The sequence below is a fragment of the Conger conger genome, chromosome 8, assembly GCF_963514075.1.
Source record: "Conger conger chromosome 8, fConCon1.1, whole genome shotgun sequence".
NCBI classification, from domain to species: Eukaryota; Metazoa; Chordata; class Actinopteri; order Anguilliformes; family Congridae; genus Conger; species Conger conger.
In genome coordinates this window covers 5,460,733-5,480,730 of record NC_083767.1, presented here as the reverse complement: position 1 = coordinate 5,480,730, position 19,998 = coordinate 5,460,733, and the positions used below count along the sequence as shown (strand labels likewise).

Sequence of the window (19,998 nt, the reverse complement as noted above, 5' to 3'; positions counted from 1 at the left end):
TATTAAAAGTGTTTCAGAACGTGCCCGTCTTCAAGAGCGGGAGGGAACGGCAAAAACATCCCAAAAACATCCACAAAAGTGGTGGTGGTGCTGGGTGGCTGATTCTGTTAAGGCCCTGTTCCGGTGTGTGGATGGGCCCAATGGTCTAGTATCTGTTAAGGCTCTGTTTCAGTGTGTGGATGGGCCCCATGGTCTGGTATCTGTTAGGGCTCTGTTCCAGTGTGTGGATGGGCCCCATGGTCTGGTATCTGTTAAGGCTCTGTTCCAGTGCGTGGATGGGCCCCATGGTCTGGTATCTGTTAAGGCTCTGTTCCAGTGTGTGGATGGGCCCCATGGTCTGGTATCTGTTAGGGCTCTGTTCCAGTGTGTGGATGGGCCCCATGGTCTGGTATCTGTTAAGGCTCTGTTCCAGTGTGTGGATGGGCCCCATGGTCTGGTATCTGTTAGGGCTCTGTTCCAGTGTGTGGATGGGCCCCATGGTCTGGTATCTGTTAAGGCTCTGTTCCAGTGTGTGGATGGGCCCCATGGTCTGGTATCTGTTAGGACTCTGTTCCAGTGTGTGGATGGGCCCCACATTCTAAAACTGAGAAGTTCACAAAGAATCAGTCATTGAATATTGAGTATCATGTACATAGTAAATTGACCAAGGGTTAAAATATTGACAGGTGATACGCAGGTGATGACTGATTAATGCCCTAACAGCGCCCCCTGTGGAGAAATAAACACCTGCATTCTGCCTGCACCAGCTGCACATAAAGAATGACATTCTGAGCAAATAGCAGTGCAACTCAGCTGATGGCCAATGGATAGCAGTTTCAGGTGGCATTGCACGCTGGGAGAAAGCAGAGGCTTATCTTCGCCCTCGGGAAATTTGAAAAGGAAACTACAGCGATGTGACAGGTTTACTAACATGATGTAGAATAGGACAAAAAGGTAGAGAAATCAGGGCTAAAAAAAGGAATCAGAGTGTACAATGACGTGAGCAAAATGTTTTATTCAAACCCTCAGGTGCCCGGGGAAGAAATGAAACGGAATGCGCATTACGCAAATGCCTCCTACAGATCATGGGGCAATCATGTTAATTAAATTAAGAAAAATAAATAAATGCAGACATCTGACTAATTCCATCGTAGAGAAAGGCATTATGTGGCTTCGCTGATTGCCTTGTGTATTATAGTAGCATAATTGCAGTAATTTGTGTTCTATGGAAGTGTTGAGTGTCTTCATTCTCAGTCGAGCATTTCTTCATTTAAACCACTGTCGAGAGCTTGTTCATTTGAAAACACACATTATTGGTTCTCAGAGCAGCAATTGTACACATGTATTTTGTAAGAACTGCGAGATAACTCGAAAAGGAAAACAATGACAATGACAGTAAAATGAAACACTAGACAGCTATTACGGCAAAGAGATTAAATATATCTGAAACAATAGTTCATCTTTCTCATACAGTATTTGCATCTAAATAGAGTGTGAAAAGGCAACTGTTATGCACAACTCATAATTCCTGTATCACAACAGAAATTGCAATTGTTTTTAGCTTATCTCCCAAACAGCCCAATAAGATGTCAACAAACCTAAAATAAAGAATCTCCATGACATACTGTACATAAAATGGTTATGATTTTGGATGAAAATGCATGCTGTGAAAAGCTAAAATATGCTGGTCAGTCTCCTCCAAGATCTATCCCTGTTCCTGAAATCACAGTCCTCAAGGTCAAAGAACTGTTGATTACATGGGTGGAAAGAAAAACCTGGGCCGGATCTGGATTCACGGCCCAGATTTGAGTCTTCCTGTTATATATGGTGTAATGGAACCTCTAATTAACTGAACAATTATTATTATTATTATTTTTTATGAACTTTATTTCGTACAATTAAAATAAAAACAAAACAAAAAATAAAGAACAAAATAAAAATGATAATAAGTCCGAAATGGAATAGGAAGAAGCTTATCCAGTCCTATCCCAATCTTAACACTTAATAATTACAATTGTAGAAAAAACAAAAAAACAAACCAAAGTTTTTAGGTTTGTAAATTCATCAATTTCAGTCCTGTGGTATAATCAAACAAAAACGTTTACCACTAGCAAGTGGCACATTCTCCTTCTTTGCGTCTGTACCTTGTAAAAATATATATCTTTTTAAATTCCATTACATTTATACTCCGTTTAATTTTTTCCTCAAGACCATTCCACAACACCACACCACAAATCAAAATACACATACTTTTAATATTACTCCAAGCATAATGCCGTTTCATATTTAATTCACCTCTTAAGTTGTATCCCCCCTCTCTCTCTGTGAACAGTCTTTGTATGTTACCAGGAAGCTGTTTATTTTTTGCTTTATACATTATTTGTGCGGTCTTGAATTCTACCAGATCTCTGAACTTTAAGGCATGCACTTTTAAAAACATGTGCTACTGATTGGCCAGACTGCCTTCACACCTACACCCAGGTAAGCCCTACGGGCTTGCACAGTGTACATGTACCAGTGAAGAACAGGTACATGCCAGGCAACACTGTGCGTCCAACAGGAGCGTTATAAAAATGGAGTAGCCCTGTACTGTAACTATACATGCCTCATACAAGCCATTTCCCAAGAGCCTCCACGCACTGAACCGTGACATAAAGCCCACAGGTGTTACACAACGCCGCTGCCCAGCGGACTGGAAATAATGTGCGTCAGACTTTCAGGAGCGCTTGATGAGTTCACTGGATATCCTATAGACACTAAGGACCCTTTGCTCCAAATAATGGTAGTTCTATCAGGAAACGTGGCACACCTTGAAAGAACGTAAACATTAAGACGACACTGTATTTTCAGTTCCCCAGAGATGCTAGGCTAATGCACAACGATCTCAGTATTTTTTCTTCATTGATTCTGAACTTGTGTGAAAAAACCCAAGCGAGGATGAAAAATAAAATAATAATAAGACAGCATGCAGACCTCATGACAAAACATGGAGGTTCAACCACAATAGGGCAATTATGGGTCATTCTGACATGAATAGTTCAACATCTCCAGCTGCATTTAACTGGTCAAATGACAAAACAGATTATTAAAATCTGTGAGATGAGGGTATAATACTCTGCTATACATCAACTTTAGAAAGTATCATTACGCTATTATGAATTATCCAAGGTTTAAATATGCATTTGTGGAATGATTCAATTTGACCCTGCATTGTGGATTCACTTTTTTTTATTATAGCGCAGTTTTAAAGGAGATTATGAGTATTAATGGTAGTACACAAAGCAATTTATTAATTTACAAATTGGATTAGCATTTTCTAATTTTATGTATATTAAATAATTAATATAGTGAGACCATAATCATGGAAATAACGATGACAAATTATACCCAGCAAGATAGATGGACCAGGCATCTCCCCTACACATTTCACTAAATGAATGTGGCAAGACTACAAAGTTTCCCAACAAAATAAATATCTATAATTTTAAGTGTGCTACTGTCCTCTGCCATAAAGACCCTTGTACATAAATTTACATAAATTCCGTACTGATTCTTTTCATCTGCCCAGGGATTACTGTTTGCTTGATTTTGCTGTGCATTTAAGATACCTTAAATTTGCATTCCATTCTCTATTTAAATGTATATTTTACAGTTATTCAACTCAAACCAATGTGTACCACACATACACATACACATACACATACACATACACTCAAACTCACACTCACACACACACACACACACACACAAATGCACACGTATAGAAACACATTTTAGCACCGCTTACAGAAAAAAAGAAAAAGAAAGAAAAAGACATCAAGTTATCCTTTTGACCCTGTGGTACTGTACCCTCGACCCTTGCAGTGCATTATGCAACTTAATAATAATAAATAATGGTTATAATGACAGTTTTAAAAACAGACCTTAATGAGAAAACCATGATGTGTGAGGACAGTGAGACTTGGCATGGGATATGGGATATGGAATTAAAGGATGAACCACATATATGGGATATGGAATTAAAGGATGAACCACAGATATGGGATATGGAATTCAAAGAAAGAATATGTCGATTTCATGTTGCCCCACTGCCAGGGATTGACGGGAAAAGCTAGGAAAACTGAGCTTTTGGCGGAAGGGTCCGTCGTGTTGCGGTGTGTGGTTTTAAATAGAGGAGCTCTTCATCGCAGTCTCATTGAAATACATTACTTATCCGTTTACCACACCGCTACCATGTGAACGCAACATCGGAGCCCGAATATAAAATCATATAAAACTATCATACCTTTATCAATAAATGCTATGACATATGTCGCTGTCATAATGTTTACCGATAAAAGTATGACAGCTTTATGTCATTTGACATAACCTGACATCCTCTGTTATGCCATATTGCGACAGCTGTTATGTCATGTGTATGACAGCGTCATGTCAGCCTTATGGTAAGAGGTTAAGTAACGCGTTACCTTAAAAAAAAAAAAAGATTTATACTGAAGAAATAGAAAAATAAGCATCTGCTGAGACGTTCCCATACACAGACATTCCCCATGTTATACACAGCCATTCCTCATCTCATACACAGCCATTCCCCATCTCATACACAGCCATTCCCCATCTCATACACAGCCATTCCCCATCTCATACACAGCCATTCCCCATCTCATACACAGCCATTCCCCATCTCATACACAGCCATTCCCCGTCTCATACACAGCCATTCCCCATCTCATACACAGCCATTCCCCATCTCATACACAGCCATTCCCCATCTCATACACAGCCATTCCCCATCTCATACACAGCCATTCCCCATCTCATACACAGCCATTCCCCATCTCATACACAGACATTCCCCATCTCATACACAGCCATTCCCCATCTCATACACAGCCATTCCCCATCTCATACACAGCCATTCCCCATCTCATATACAGCCATTCCCCATCTCATACACAGACATTCCCCATCTCATACACAGCCATTCCCCATCTCATACACAGCCATTCCCCATCTCATACACAGCCATTCCCCATCTCATATACAGCCATTCCCCATCTCATACACAGCCATTCCCCATCTCATACACAGCCATTCCCCATCTCATACACAGCCATTCCTCATCTCATACACAGCCATTCCCCATCTCATACACAGCCATTCCCCATCTCATACACAGCCATTCCCCATGTCATACACAGCCATTCCCCATCTCGGGCCTTTCGACAATGCTTTCCTCAAACGTAGAGGCTACCTTTCCCCCTAAAAAAACAAACAATCAATCGCCTTTTAACAGAAACTAATGTTCTGGAAAATATATTTTTATTTGTGTTGTTTCTCTTCCCTACTGTCTTGTTGACATTTCCTCACTTCATTTTTTATTTCTATCTCTCTCCCTAGATTCAATGAATCATTTAAATGTTCCTGTTCCCTGTCAGTTGCACTTGGGTTCTGAGCCTATAATACCGCACTCTCTCAGTGCAGCAAAGCCACATAATGTGTAGATATACTGCTCCCAATGAGCACAACACATTTAATGAAAAGTATTATTTTTATTATTTCTTTTCACGCACTTGAATACATTGGAATACATTACTGAATGTCAGTTAAACGACAGGTCATTTATCTCAGAACATGCAAGCCGCTCTGTGCATCCAGGGAATCTCTTGCCTGTGGTATTTTATGAGATTTGCTTTCAATGAAATCTGAAATGTTTGATCACCTGAGAAACGACACAGGACAGCAGTAGCCTCTGCGTGTTGACATATCGATTTTGTTTAACATTTTCCCTTTTTTTTAAATCTGTAAATGACATTAGTTAATAGCTGCTGTATTGACTGGGTGGGGAATAAATTAAATTTCTTTTGTGCAGCCACATTTCTCTGACGTGACCTGAAAATAGGAAAACTGATAGAAAAAAGGGCACAGAGGATAAATGTGTCAATTGATCTGCTAAAGCTAATAATGATAAAGCTAGGTTTACAGCATTATCACGGTACACAGGGTTTAAAAAAATAACTGCCCTTAAGAACCTAAAGCAGAAAGTCTAATAACGGATGTTTTTGAGAAGATGTCCGTTGAAATTAAGCATGACAGACACTGACCATTCTCTGTGAAATAATCAATATGTGTACAGAAATAATCAATATGTGTACAGAGTTACACTCGGATGGTTTGACATTCCAGGCGTTACTACCAGGAAGTCAAACCTACTGGGATCTGTGGCTACCCATGCACAGGTTTGGCCTGGCCTTCTGAACACCGTTTTCAGGATATCAGTGTAATGGTAGGTTGTGATATGTTTTCAGGAACAATGCAATCAACTCATTTACTTGAATGATCCATCGTCATCTGCATCATTTATCATCATCAATGATCATCATCGTCATCATCACCCTCACCATTATCTTCATCACCATCACCATCATCACCGTCATCACCATCATCATCACCATCATCACCGTCATCACCATCACCACCACCATCATCACCATCATTACCATCACCATCATCACCACCATCGTCATCATCATCATCATCATCATCATCATCATCATCATCATCATCATCATCATCACCATCATCACCATCACCATCACCATCACCTCCACCATCGTCATCATCATCATCATCATCATCACCGTCATTACCATCACCATCATCACCACCATCGTCATCATCATCATCATCATCATCACCATCATCACCACCATCGTCATCATCATCATCATCATCATCATCATCATCACCATCATCACCATCACCATCGCCATCACCTCCACCATCGTCATCATCATCATCATCATCACCATCACCATCATCTTACCAGAGAGACGAAGCTAGCAGCCGAGCCGCCTCAGACAGGGGGCAGGAAAGAGTAAAACTCCTCCGGATTTCTGAAAGAAGAAGAAGAAGACACAACTTTAAGACACAGAAACTTGGTTTCCCGGATGTTAACATGGGTTGGACAGAAGATACAGGGTTCAATTTTTGGGCGAAGAGGATGTCCGCTGAACACACTGATTGTAGACTCACTTGCTACATGGCTGGTGGCTGCCCTCCTTCCCAAACGTTATTCAAGCTTGCTTAGGAAGCCAGCTAAGTTCAGGTTAGCTGTTGATGTTGAGGGCAGAGACAGGTTTAGATGCAGTACCTCTTATATTCATATAAAACTGATATTGGAGTGGTTGGAGGTAAACGCTGAATGTTCAGCATTATGCATACTGCCAGAAAAAAGGCCACTCTTGTCTCTCCCCTAACACATTAGGCCCATTTCCATATGATAAAATGACTAAATTGAACAATAGAATTTGTGATAAATGGAACTATAGAGAACTTAACTTATTGTTTATAATGTAAAAATAGTTGGTGTGATATTCACTTGAAAGGACTTGTAAGGACTTTCTCCAGGCTGCTCTCTTGGCTCACCATATGCCCTCACCGTCTTTCTGCAACTGACTGTCCTGAGATAACACAGGGCACAGCCAGGTTTAAACATCGATGGTTTGAGCACAATCCATTTGCTGCCTTTTACCGACTACTGTACTGTACATCAGTTAATGAGAAACATTGAAGAACCATCACACTCTGGATGAAAACGATTCCCCAGAAAAGAAGTCATTTCTTAACACCGCAATCTCATCTTTAGACACAGAGCACATTTAACATTGCAGAGAGAGAATATTAATCAAATTATTAATTTACAAACCAGTAATACATTGTTTTTGAATGGGAAACACTTAGCGAGTCTGGATTTGATATGTCCAATTAAATAAGTTAATTATAGATGTCGGTCCCTTTATTAAATTCAAATTTGAATTAAAAAAAGTCCCACTTGTTAGCTCATTTGAAAGTCATCCACCCTCTGCTAATCTATTTTATCAATGGAAAATGTATTCTCAAACAATAATGAGAGGCACTCCACGATAAATCAGCTTAAAACAGGGTATTTGGAAGAGAGATGGGGCTCCAATAACAATTAAGATGATCAATGTAAAATTTGCTTTCACCCTTTACCTCACTTCTTCATTATGGCAAGTAATCGTTTGAGTGTCAGCACTCCAGCTCCATCTGTTGCAAAACACTGCTTAAAACTACTCATACGCCGGTGTTAACCCCCTCTATAGAGGCGCGATAGACCTCTCCTCCCTTTTTATTATGGAAATGAGCTGTTTACTCAGAAGATCAAAGTTATCTTTTATACATATATACCAAGATCTAAAAATGACATTTCATTATGCAAGTCAACAAAGAGTGAACGTCTGTTTGCAACATGCTCAGAGCATACTGATTAATTAGCTTGTATAATTAGTTTAATGACTTAGAGAACCATGGATTCAACCACCCAAGAAGCAATGCTAATGGACCGCTGTCGACTGCAATTACTGCGTACATAACTCAGGCTTCATAGCCTGGATTACAACATGTAGCTTGTAGCTTCGCCACAAATAGTTTCTACTGTAGACAAAGCATTAAAAAATTGCATTGATGCGTTATATCATTTTTTCATCTAATATGCCAAACCTCCCCTGGGGAACCCAAGCCAGATCCAGGTTCTTGATGGGTTCCATCTCAAGCACCCCTGAGACAACTGAACAAGGGCTGGGGTAGTGGCATCAGGTGTCTTTCAGGTGGCCTTCCCTAGTCTAAAATGACCAGCTTTTGTTTGCAGCCTTACTGCACGTGTTCACCATCACACGATTGGCACTAGGTTCATTTAGTAATTTTACTCCTTGGATTATAAATGAATTGAAGGTGCTATAAAAACACTGTGAAAGTAATAAAAAAAACACACAGTCCACAAAGAAATCCACACAGTCCATTTGGACGTGCGTAACATTATGACATCAGGCTCATTTGCATCTGCCCGCCTTAAGCCCAGCCCACCTGTAGTAGGATAACTGGACTGTAAAGTGCCCGTTGTATGAATGTGAGTGACTAGTGCGTGGGCCCGGTGATGGACAGGTGGCCCATCCAGGGTGTATTCCTGCCCTCTCACCCACTGTATGCTGGGATGGACACAAACTGTGTTGAAAGTAACACCATAGCAGTACAACATGGTTTTTTGAGAGCGAGACATTGGTCTTTTAGGTCAGGCGATCTGCTGGTTGGGCCTGATCCTGACCCATATCTCCATCCCAGCTCAGCTGTTTCAAAAATTATGTCTAAAGGCATCTTCTGATAAGGAAATTATGCAGCTGCATATAAACTAAAGAAAACCCTGCACCTCGTTTAAACCCCCCCCCCCCCCCCCCCACCAAAACCTGCCCCACTCCCTCCCTGTAAATTCTAATTAATATCATTCCCAATTACTGCACTATTCTCAGTTTTAGCGTGCTAGCTCTTTTCTAAAAATAATCATGCAAAAATAAAACCCAACCGTTTGGCAGATCTGAGACAGACCCGACCCAGAACACTTAAAGGCCCGCGTGCACTGGAGCATATCACACGGCTGAACGGAGCACTCAATAAAAATAAATCATAAGTGTATGATCTGTACCGGGGCCTTGCAGGCGCTGTAATTGTGGGTCGGGCTGGGCTGGAAGTCCTCTGGGTAAGGTACCGGTTCTGCTCCACTGATCACATCTAGAACAGAGGTCAAAGCTCCCTGCTCTCACCGGCTTTGGCCCGGGGTGTAAGCGGATTTCCTGTCATAAATTTAGAGAATATACAGAGAAAAGATGGCATCTATGACTGCCCGTGCTCACAAATCATGTTGCTGTCAAGCATGAAATGGGACCTGGGCTTAGTTAATCTTGATGTGAGAATGCTACCAGGTAAGAGTGATAATGATTTTTTTAAACTCCAGCATTTGAAGTGGTAAAGTACATCCTCTGCTCCAGTCTTGGCTTATAAGAAGTTCCCATAAAGACTTCAGCTCGTGAGCCACTTTATAGTGACTGTATCAGCCGTAAACACAAGCAAGATGGATGACTTGGACTACACCTCATCTTAAAGACAAAATAAAGTTACACTTAGAGAGTTTATAACCCTCCTGCCATGCCGTCAAGAGTTTATTTACAGTGCCAATGCTACGGGGAGCGATGTGGGAAAAGATTCTGTTTTACTTAGTTTTAACAGGGTTCATGAATAGTGCATGTGCAAAATGTAAAATCACACTAAAATACAGCAGTGATAATTGCAGCACAGTAAAGTTTAAGTATGACTTAGCTTTAAGTTAAATGCATGTACATGTTCTCAACTACAGCTTTGATTTTTTTTCTTCTTAGAAAGGTTAGTAAAGGTCACCTCTCTCTCTCGTTGTGTGTGTGTGTGTGTGTGTGTGTGTGTTGAAGTCACAGTAACTGTACTGCCCACTGAATAAAAAAAAAAGTGTCAGGTACAGTGGCTATTAGGTATACACTGCACATAAAATTAGTTTGTAATGTTGTGAAAATGGTAATGTTAGATTAAAAATGTGCGTTGCAGAGCTGCGCTTGAGCAGGTGCAATGTGCTCAATGAATCTTAACTACCTGCATCACGGCTGAATATCAGACATCGAGTTGACACCATTCTGTCAAAAACTCAAGCTGGCTTGTCGAAGTACTTTTCCATGCAGCTGAAAACAAGCCTGTTAAAATCAGAAGCTTAGTTTCTTCTTTCTCTTGTCTCTAACCGACAGCTGGTGTAATGTCAACAGCATGCGTTATTAGGCCAATGTCTAAAAAGAGTCACATTCCTAACATCCTTCTCAGTGTCTCAATAAGACAGATACTATCTCACATATTCTGTTAATTATAACTGAAATAATCACGTGTGGCCCTGTTCTTTGTCTTGCTGGAAGCCATTTACATTCTTTTCCTGTGTCATGGACATCATCAGCATTGCTAACATGCAGCTTGTGTGTTATCCAGCAATATCAAACAGCCCAGGTCACAAAGCCACACTGAGCAGCTATGACACAAGGAAATATAATAATGTTATCATTGTTCACAGATTTGGACAACAACAACAATATTAATAGTAAGAATAATAGTAATACTACTACTACAACTAGTAACAATAATAATAATAGTTTTGTTAATAACTCTGTCTAGATGAAGTTCTTACCCACATTCAGACAGAAAGAGGAAGACACATTTCATTGCATTTTTCATCCCAGACACTATTTTTATAACACGTGCATTAAATATTCCTTTTAGTCATATGAACAGAGCTCGGGAGGTGAATTATTGATGGGAAACACTTTTGGCGTATGCATATTTAACCGCTCCTATAAGAGGACAGGCTTCGCTGAAAGCCGAAAAGGCAGGAGCGGAGGGTAGGTGGCGGGCGCGCGGTGCGAAACACGGCTCTTCCCGTCCAGCGCGCCGGCGGGCCGGAGAGACAGCCGACCACATCGCCGGCAGCCAGCGTCACGTCTGTCCTGACATTTAAGCAGCACAAACACAGCTCTGCCCCCGACGGCGGCGATTAGCGCGGTAAGGGCATCCCTTCACCGAATCGGCCGGCTGACGCCGTGGGCCAATAATAAAAAAATAAAAAAACCAAGGCAATTCAAGCGATGCTTTCTTCAATCAAATCTTACATCAGCAGTGTCTTCCATCAACACTAACCTGGCTCCCACGAGGGAGCCTAATCTACTCAGAAACGTGATCTTAATCATTCAAATGTCACATCGCGGTGCGGGATAAGACCACTATCAGCGCCGGTGGAAGGGTGGAAAACGCATTAGCAGCGAGCCAAGGAATTAAATTAAGGTGGCAGACAGTCTGGCCTGGACGCTTATGAAACTCAACACTCTACGCTTCTTCCAGTCACTTCTGCTGAAGACGATATCATTGATTACATATTAGACACCATTTTCACTGAGTGAAACCACGCACGCTCGAGGATAGTGTCCTTTGGCCTCGGCGAATTGAATTAGCCACTGACCTTTTTTCTTTTGTTTGTTTTGCACTGTTATTGAACACATACTGTCGATACTAAAGGTTCAGGAAGTATTCCTTCAGTAGCTACATACTGACACAAATACATGACAATGTGTTGAAATGAACAGAAGAATAGACATTAAATCTGAATTCAAAGAGCTAATTATGTTAAACCTGCAGATTGTGTCAATGAGAAGACAGTGAAAGATGTAGGTGGTGTCATACAAAGGGCATTCCCTTACCCACACTTTTGTACACCTGTCCTAAAATATCACAGTCGTACTACATCAAATACTAAGTCTCCTTCATGTCTCCAGTCACCTCAGGCCATTGACTTCTTCAAAAAGTGCATAAATGTATAAATAAATGTTGCCTTTTTGATATCCCGTATAAAACCGTCTCTCAAAGCTGGGCTTTGTTCTGGGCCAAGCATATTTTCTTTTTTACATTTTGGGGCTCCATTTATCCCTTTTGTAGACAAAAAAGAGAGCGAGAGAGGGATGGAGAGTGAGAGAGAGAGGGAGAGGGAGAGAGAGGGGGAGAGGGGAGAGAGGGAGAGCGTGAGAGAGGGGGAAAAGAGGAAGAGTGAGAGAGGGAAAAGAGAGTGAGGGCGGGAGGGAGAGGGAGGGAGAGGGAGAGAAAGAGAGGTAGAGAGAGAGAATATCTGGGAATACTCTGGAAGCACTTTTAAATCTGTGGCTCTTGAGAAGAGCGGACATTCAGATTTCAGCGTTCTCCTCCATCGTTTCTCTGTCGTTCGGCTGGAGCGAGAGAATGCAGGACGGTCCCCCTGTAAGTGAGCGGAGAGCCGCTGTGTGTGTGTGTGGGATAACCACTAGTCTGTGCTGTTAAACCAGGAATGGCTCAGATGCAACCTGACCCACTTTCACACAGGAGCGGGGCTATGACGGCGCCGAGCACCTTTCTCTAGCTCGCCTCTTAATCCCCGGGCTTGCGTTGGTCTCATTATACAGTGACAGATTACCAGCAAATGGCCATATTTACTTTGATCTGTGTGTTAGGGTTTTAAAATGGAGGCCGCGCTGTTCCGCTGCAGAGCCCTGTTGTGCTCGGCTCATGCAGAGCCACACGTGTTACAGCATTGTGTTGACATGTTGCGTCACATCCCTCTATGCAAAGGTATCTTAGGTGTACTTATGTGTGTTTCGGATTTTAAAGAAGACTACAGGTCTACTGCACACTTATTTTTATCTGGAAAACAAATGACAAACATTTTGAATGGAAAGACTTTTTTTTTTTTTTCATGTGCAATGAGTCATTTTTCACACGGGGAACAGTCTTCTTGATTAGGCTCATGCGGTCTGTGGGCGAAATCTCAATAAATTGTATTAACAATGAGTTTGAAACAAATGTTCTGTTTTGTTTTGTGTGTGTGTGTGTGTATGTGTGTGTGTGTGCGTGTGTGTGTTTGTGTGTTTCAGTGTGTGCATGCGTGTGTGTGTGTTTGCGTGTGTCAGCGTGTGCATGCGTGTGTGTGTGTGTGTGCGTGCATTCACGTGCATGTATGCATGTGTCTGTCTGTAAGTGTGTGTATGTGTGTCTCCGTAGGGGTGTGTCTGTGTATGTGTGTGTTGCGCATACATTTTTTTGCGTTGTGTGCACATCAGAGCTCCAGCGACTGCCTTGGCTCTGCGCCTCCCTCCTCCATCTTAAGAACAAATGGACCTGCTTCACATTTTCCCCTCCCGCCACATTAACGCCACGTTACTTCTCCTGTTTCTCAGCCTTTCCGAGCCCTTCCTGAGGAGAACGAGAGCAGACGTGGGCCAGATGGACAGAGCAAACAGAGAACCTGTTACCCAACAGGATTAAACAGGAGCAGCAGACCCTGTCCACTTACATACACTCATATTTGAGTCCGGGCGCGAGTCGATGTTTCACCCGCGCTGAGTCACCCTCTTAAGCATTCCTTCAGTTCTCATTTCTCTCCAGTCCTCCGAAGGCCCGGTCAGGAAACGACGTCTAATGGGCGAACACAAACACCGCGGCGCTCAAACGCGCCCAAAAAAACCGCTGTGATGTGAGCGGGGTGCCTGAGACCGCGTGCGGTTCAGAGGCAGCGTCTGCGGAAACAAAGAGTGATTGAACGCCAGATGTCACCCCCCCTCATCCATCAACCGTTTGTCCCACTTTCTGAGACAAGGCCAGACAAATTTGACTTTACCTTTTTCGCGGAACGAGGGACTGAGGAGTCCATTTCACACACACTGATCAGCGTGTACACACACACGCGCGCCCACGCAAATGGAAACAAATGCTCTCCCGACCGTCTGGCTTCTTAGAGGTGCAGCAGAAAGGAATAACGTCCTTGGGGCGCGGCAAATTCCCAGGGAGCCGAATTCAAATATCCGTCGGTGCGCTCTCACACTCCACAAGCACTTACGAAGTCAGCTAATGTATGACAGATCGCACCGGCAAAATACAGCCGGCATACTGATACAGCCCAAACAGGATAAAGAGGGAACGGCACACAGCGAGAGTTCAACCTTTGCTTGATCAAATGCAATTTGAAGAAAAGCCACAGGGACTTGCCTTTCATATTAAAATAATAAAAGAAAAAGAAAAGAAAAAAAAAGATTTCTCACATTAGCCGCATACAATTCTATTGCGATGGAACACACTATAAGCCCATTTTATCCAGCGTTATCGCCTGTTAAGCTTGTTCAGCTCCTGGTATATCAGGCAGATGACATGTAGATAGAAGCTTCCAGATGGAGAGAGACGTTTGCTAAATAGGATGGGACAGGGTTTGAATCTTCCGCTGGTTCTCTGGGAAATCTTCGTCAGACATCTCTCTGTCAAGCACTCACCTTCAGTTAGAAAGAAACAGAGCGAACAACCAACCAATTATCCAAACGCTATGCAATATTTTGCTTTTTAGATGAACAAATGTAGTCACGCCTGAGTCTAAATCTTAACTTCAATCTTAATTTAATGATTGTCCGCCCATACGGTCCTGCGGTGAAATAATGTATATTCCATTTAGTTCACCTTTTAAAATGAATGCCTTTTTAATACCAATGGATGAAACTTAGGTCTAACAATGCTAGCCGGCTGGTTAGCTGCTGACAGGTAAGAACAGATGTACATGGATTACAGTGCATTGTAAAAGCCAAATGACTTCTCTCTGCGTCTTCCCTGTCAGCAGCCATTTTTGTTTGCAGGACCTCATCAAACAGTTAGCTAACCTTCCCTGCAAACAGAAAAACGTTTCAGTATGTAGGAGAACGTTAGGTGATGTTCGCCCTCCTGAACATACATCGTCAGGTATACAGGAACAATCTGTGCAGGTAAAACTGGAGGAGGACAGGGGAACGGCGAGTTCACCTGCCACCCAGTTATCGGACGGGAAACTGACATTTCACATTGAGCTGCGATGGAGATTTGCACAACAGTGATGTTCACCTCTCTCCACCTCTCCCCCAGCGTGAAGGGTTTTAACAGGCACCCTGAGTGAAGAGATATTCCTTTTTTTTATTTGGGGGGGGGGTCAGTACATTGCGGATGAAAGCCTGCTCATAGAAACACGGTGAATTCCTCGTCCACAGCCCCTATAGCAACAGCCTCTGTTTCAGTGAAGGAAACTGATGAAGCCACTGCCTTCACCATCGCCCAATTATCCATAGGTGTTTCCCAGAAAGGTTAAGGGTCACCTGGTATCCTGCCTGTGTGGTTTTTTGTTTTTCTTCTCTGTTCTGAAAACCTGCGTGGAAACAACTTCTAGTATGTTTTTTTTTTTTCCTTAAATGGAACGTCTACCACAGAGATCAGGACGAACATGGAGTGAATGATCCAATATTTCACATTCCCTGGATACTTGCCTGACCCGCAAGTCTCATTCTTCGAAAAAATCTATAAAAATGCTTCCTTAAAAAGTCTTAAAAAGGCTAAGTTCGGTACTCAAAAGGACCGCTTCAGAATTTGACAATGTAAAGAGATATTTAGGGCTGTTTTTCATGCTTTCAGCCTCTATTAATATCAGTCAGAGAGGCAACAATTTGAGTCAGCTTAATTAATGAAAATGTCAAAATGGCAAAGCTGATGAAACTCACTGATGGAGTATCGCCGCAAATTGCATTTTCATAATCTGCGCGCCTTCGGCCTGTGATTAGGCCTCAGACGCAGAGAAGCGCCCACTTCAGCCCCTCTCCCCGTAATGAAGCCCTCCACGTCCCGCGTGCGCGTCAGGGAAACCTGCGTCTGCGCCTGTCTGCGCCTGCGCCTGTCTGCGTCTGAGCCTGTCTGTGTCTGCGCCTTCTGCGCTGCAGCCTGTCTGCATCTGCAGCCTGTCTGCGTCTGCAGCCTGTCTGCGTCTGCGCCTGTCTGCGCCTGTCTGCGTCTGCGCCTGTCTGCGTCTGCGCCTGTCTGCGCTGCAGCCTGTCTGCGTCTGAGCCTGTCTGCGTCTGCGCCTGTCTGCGTCTGCGCCTGTCTGCGTCTGCGCCTGTCTGCGCTGCAGCCTGTCTGCGTCTGAGCCTGTCTGCGTCTGCGCCTGTCTGCGCCTGTCTGCATCTGCGCCTGTCTGCGTCTGCGCCTGTCTGCTTCAGCAGCCTGTCTGCGTCTGCGCCTGTCTGCTTCTGCAGCCTGTCTGCGTCTGCGCCTGTCTGCGCTGCAGCCTGTCTGCGTCTGCGCCTGTCTGCGTCTGCGCCTGTCTGCGTCTGCGCCTGTCTGCGTCTGCGCCTGTCTGCGGTGCAGCCATGGCTTCATTTCTTACCGGAGGAAATACGAAGAGGAGTCTCTCATTCTCCCCGAAAGAAATGGCTTCAATTATTGAAATGGATGGCACACACTCAGTCTCTCTCAGCTGCCCGGAGTTCAGCCCGTCTTGAATTTCGGGCCCTTTTAGCGACCCACGAGACTCCCGCGGGTGCCAACGCGCCGGTGAGGGGATGGGGGGGGGCTGTGGGGGGGTGTAGGTCAGCTGACATTCCGCCGGGCACGCGTCCCAAAAGCTGTTGTGCCGCTACACCTGCCCCAAACGTTCGCAGCGCGTCAGCAGGTTTTCTGCTCCGGAGTTTACAATGCGCAGGATGATTACAATGGACCCAGGCCTTGGACGCCGCAAGGATGTGCAAAAAAAAAAGCAGCTGGTTTTGAATATGAATGCGCTTGGACGCCGTCTCCAGCGGAAAATGTCACGGCGTTAGTGGGATTGCGGACGGCGAGGGAAAGGTGCTTTAAGCGCGCGGGCGAAATATGAAAAGAACATCGGGTCTGAAAGCCGGCCAGCTTCCGACTTCTCCCCTCGTTTTTTTTATCCTGCGGCAATTATTCTTTTCCCCCACCCAAACAAAACGAATCAAAAATGAAGTACCCTTTTTAAAATGGTAGATCTATTCCCAGCACAGCCGGCAAAGAGCATCTGCCATTCAGGGAGAGGGGGGGGGGGGGGGGGGGGAGAACATCCAAGAGGCTGCGATATCGCCCGGGCCATCGGGAGCGTCGAGCCCCGTCTGGGGACCCGGGGCTGGCCGGCTCTCCTGGATCCGGGAGGCTTCTGTTTAAGCACAAACACCCGGCCCCCTCCGTCCGTCCGTCTGTCTGCTGCCTGGCCCCGCGCAACGAGCGCACCCCCGTGATGCTTTGCTGCCGCTCCTTCTTCAGGTTTCACAGCTAAACCACAGATAAGGCTCCAAACGCTCTTGACGCTGCCACGGGGATGGGTCGTTCTTCAACAGCTTTTCCTTTTAGGGCCGCAACCCGAAAAAGAGTGCTCGTTTCTTACAGTGTGGGTCCTCTGATCTTTGGGTCATTTGGATGTCCCTCCCTATTCTGTGAGCCAAAGATATCCATCCGGTCAAATGAAGCAAAGTGCAGTGGATTGGTAGAGAGCAGTGGTCTCCAGCCCTGCTCCAGGAGAGCTACAGGGCCTGCTTGTTTTTATTGTTACTCTGTACTTAATTAATCAATTAGCGCAGTCGATTACACAGTTAAGCCACCTCACCTCGGTTCCCCGGGTCTCAACAGGGTGCTGATTTTAAGGTGAAAACAAAAAACCAGCAGACCCTGCGGCTCTCCAGGACCCAGCAGTAGGGCCACTGATACGCAGTCCGCACAAATCACCGTAATTTTCCGTTAACGTGGCAGCGCGTATACGCCTGCCAGCTTCGCCACTGTGGTATCCAGGGAAATAATTAAGGTACACATGTAAACAAACAGGTCACCGCAGCAGCCAGTCAATCGCAACAATCAATTAAGGTAATTAAGTGAGCACAACAGCCAATTACTGCAATTAAAGCAGCAGGATCATCTTTTAGTAATCACCGTGTAGAAGTTAATATTACATTAGTGGACCGATATTGAGCTCCGTGCTTCCAGACCCATTGGCTCTATGGATTGAAATCCGGTTATTTTTAACCTGGGAAGTCTATTTGTCTCATGAAGAAAAAACAAAAAAAACAGGAAACCAACAGTCACTCTTTTCTGTGTCTTCTCCAAACCAACGCTGTGAGGAGAGGCAGGGAGTTCATTGCCAGGAGAAATAATCATACAGGCCATGTCAACACAATACATCTTCATGTGTCCAAATTTGGTTAACTGGAGAATGGCAAATGAATAACTGATTAGTAATCGCAACATTAGACTTGCATTTGAACCACAGTTTTTATAGATATTTGACATGGATTTTTGTGAAGAAACTCTTAGTTTCCTAGGACAAAGGGAGGAAGAGCACATGCCACAGCTGATGGAGCATTCATCCAAGGGTGCTAAATCGCTCTGACAGGATCCACTCGCTGTTTGCAAACAACATTGACATTTCCATCTTCACTGGTCATTCCCATTACTTCACTCCGGAGGGCAGGAAAAGTAAAGAAAACCATGGTGATATGAGAAAAGCAAGAGATGTAAATAAATACATGAATAAATACATATTCAATATTCTGGGCATGCATACGAAACGACATATGGGCACCATCCTTTGATGGTGAACATTTAACCATGAAAAGAACATCCCATGGAGGATACAGTAGAGGCCATTTGCTTTTTATAAGGTTCAGAACTAAATTATTAAAATGGCGGATTGACTGACAAAGTACATTCAAGGGACATACAATGAACCACACTCCAGGAATGCTCAGAGAAGCGAAATATATTCCTATCATAACCGATATCAGAATGATAGTATCACAGCCCAGAACAACTGGCTTCCAAACGTAGGTGTTGGACGTGTTCTCGGAAAAACAAGCTGGATGTTCACACCAGTAAAGCCTCGATGACAAAATAAATAAAATAAATTACACACACCAGCCTTTCTGTGAGCAGACGGCAGAAAACAAACCACAAACGACCACAAAACAGAAGAGAAAAATCTGATAAAGACCACTCTCTGGATATAACACGGACACCCCTGGGCTATAAATAATAACAGTAATATTGCCATATTGTGTTTGTCTGTAGCATGTCTTCTGGGAAAGGTGATAATTATTAACATAAATGACCAATTGCTTCTTACACCCGTGTTGACATTCCTCTCGAGCACCACATGACCTTAATACTCTACACAGACATTTTTCATAGTCCCCAAGTAAACACACGCACAGAAGTGGCTGAACACACCTGGCAGAGGTACTGCAGGCAGGTACATAGAATGGGACGCAGGTAAAGCAGGGAGTAGTGTGCGGCACTGCACATCGTAATTTCATTTCCTGTTCTAAATTTAACTTACCAGATACACAGAAATAAAAATGGCGCCTGTTTCACCCATAGCATATTTGTGTTCCTTATTCAAACGCGGGCAGACGACTCTCGTTGCCATCAAACTGACAGCCTCAGCGCACACTCGATAATAATCTTCCGGTGCCTCAGACTGCCAGCTCCGGCTCCCTCTCTACTTCAGAAGAAGTCGACTGTTTTTTTTTTGTTTTTTCTTCCCCCTCTTCCTTTTTTTCTTCTCTGTCCAATTAGTTAATAAGGGAACGCAGGATCAGAAAGCAGCCTCTGTGCTTCAGACTTAATGCTTCACATTTGCAATTCAAATCGGCGCCGCACCAGTAGGAAAAGACAACACCGAGCAGGCCCAGAACCCGTCCGGATCAGAAGCGCGGGGAGACGACGGTGACAGGTCCTGCTGTAAGCCAGGAGCGCGTAGCGGGCGTAGTGGCTGTAGCGGGCGTAGTGGGTGTAGCAGGTGTA

The 19,998-nt window shown here is 43.9% G+C and overlaps 1 protein-coding gene across 1 annotated transcript in view; it reads right to left on the bottom strand.

Moving 5' to 3' along the window:
• Positions 1-19,998, bottom strand: part of LOC133135222 (receptor-type tyrosine-protein phosphatase delta-like) — a 452,453-nt gene that overhangs the window by 309,418 nt on the left and 123,037 nt on the right. The window contains exon 5 of the mRNA XM_061252069.1: positions 6,803-6,872. The gene's annotated coding sequence lies outside the window, so the exon portion shown is untranslated. The remainder of the gene's footprint in view (positions 1-6,802; positions 6,873-19,998) is intronic.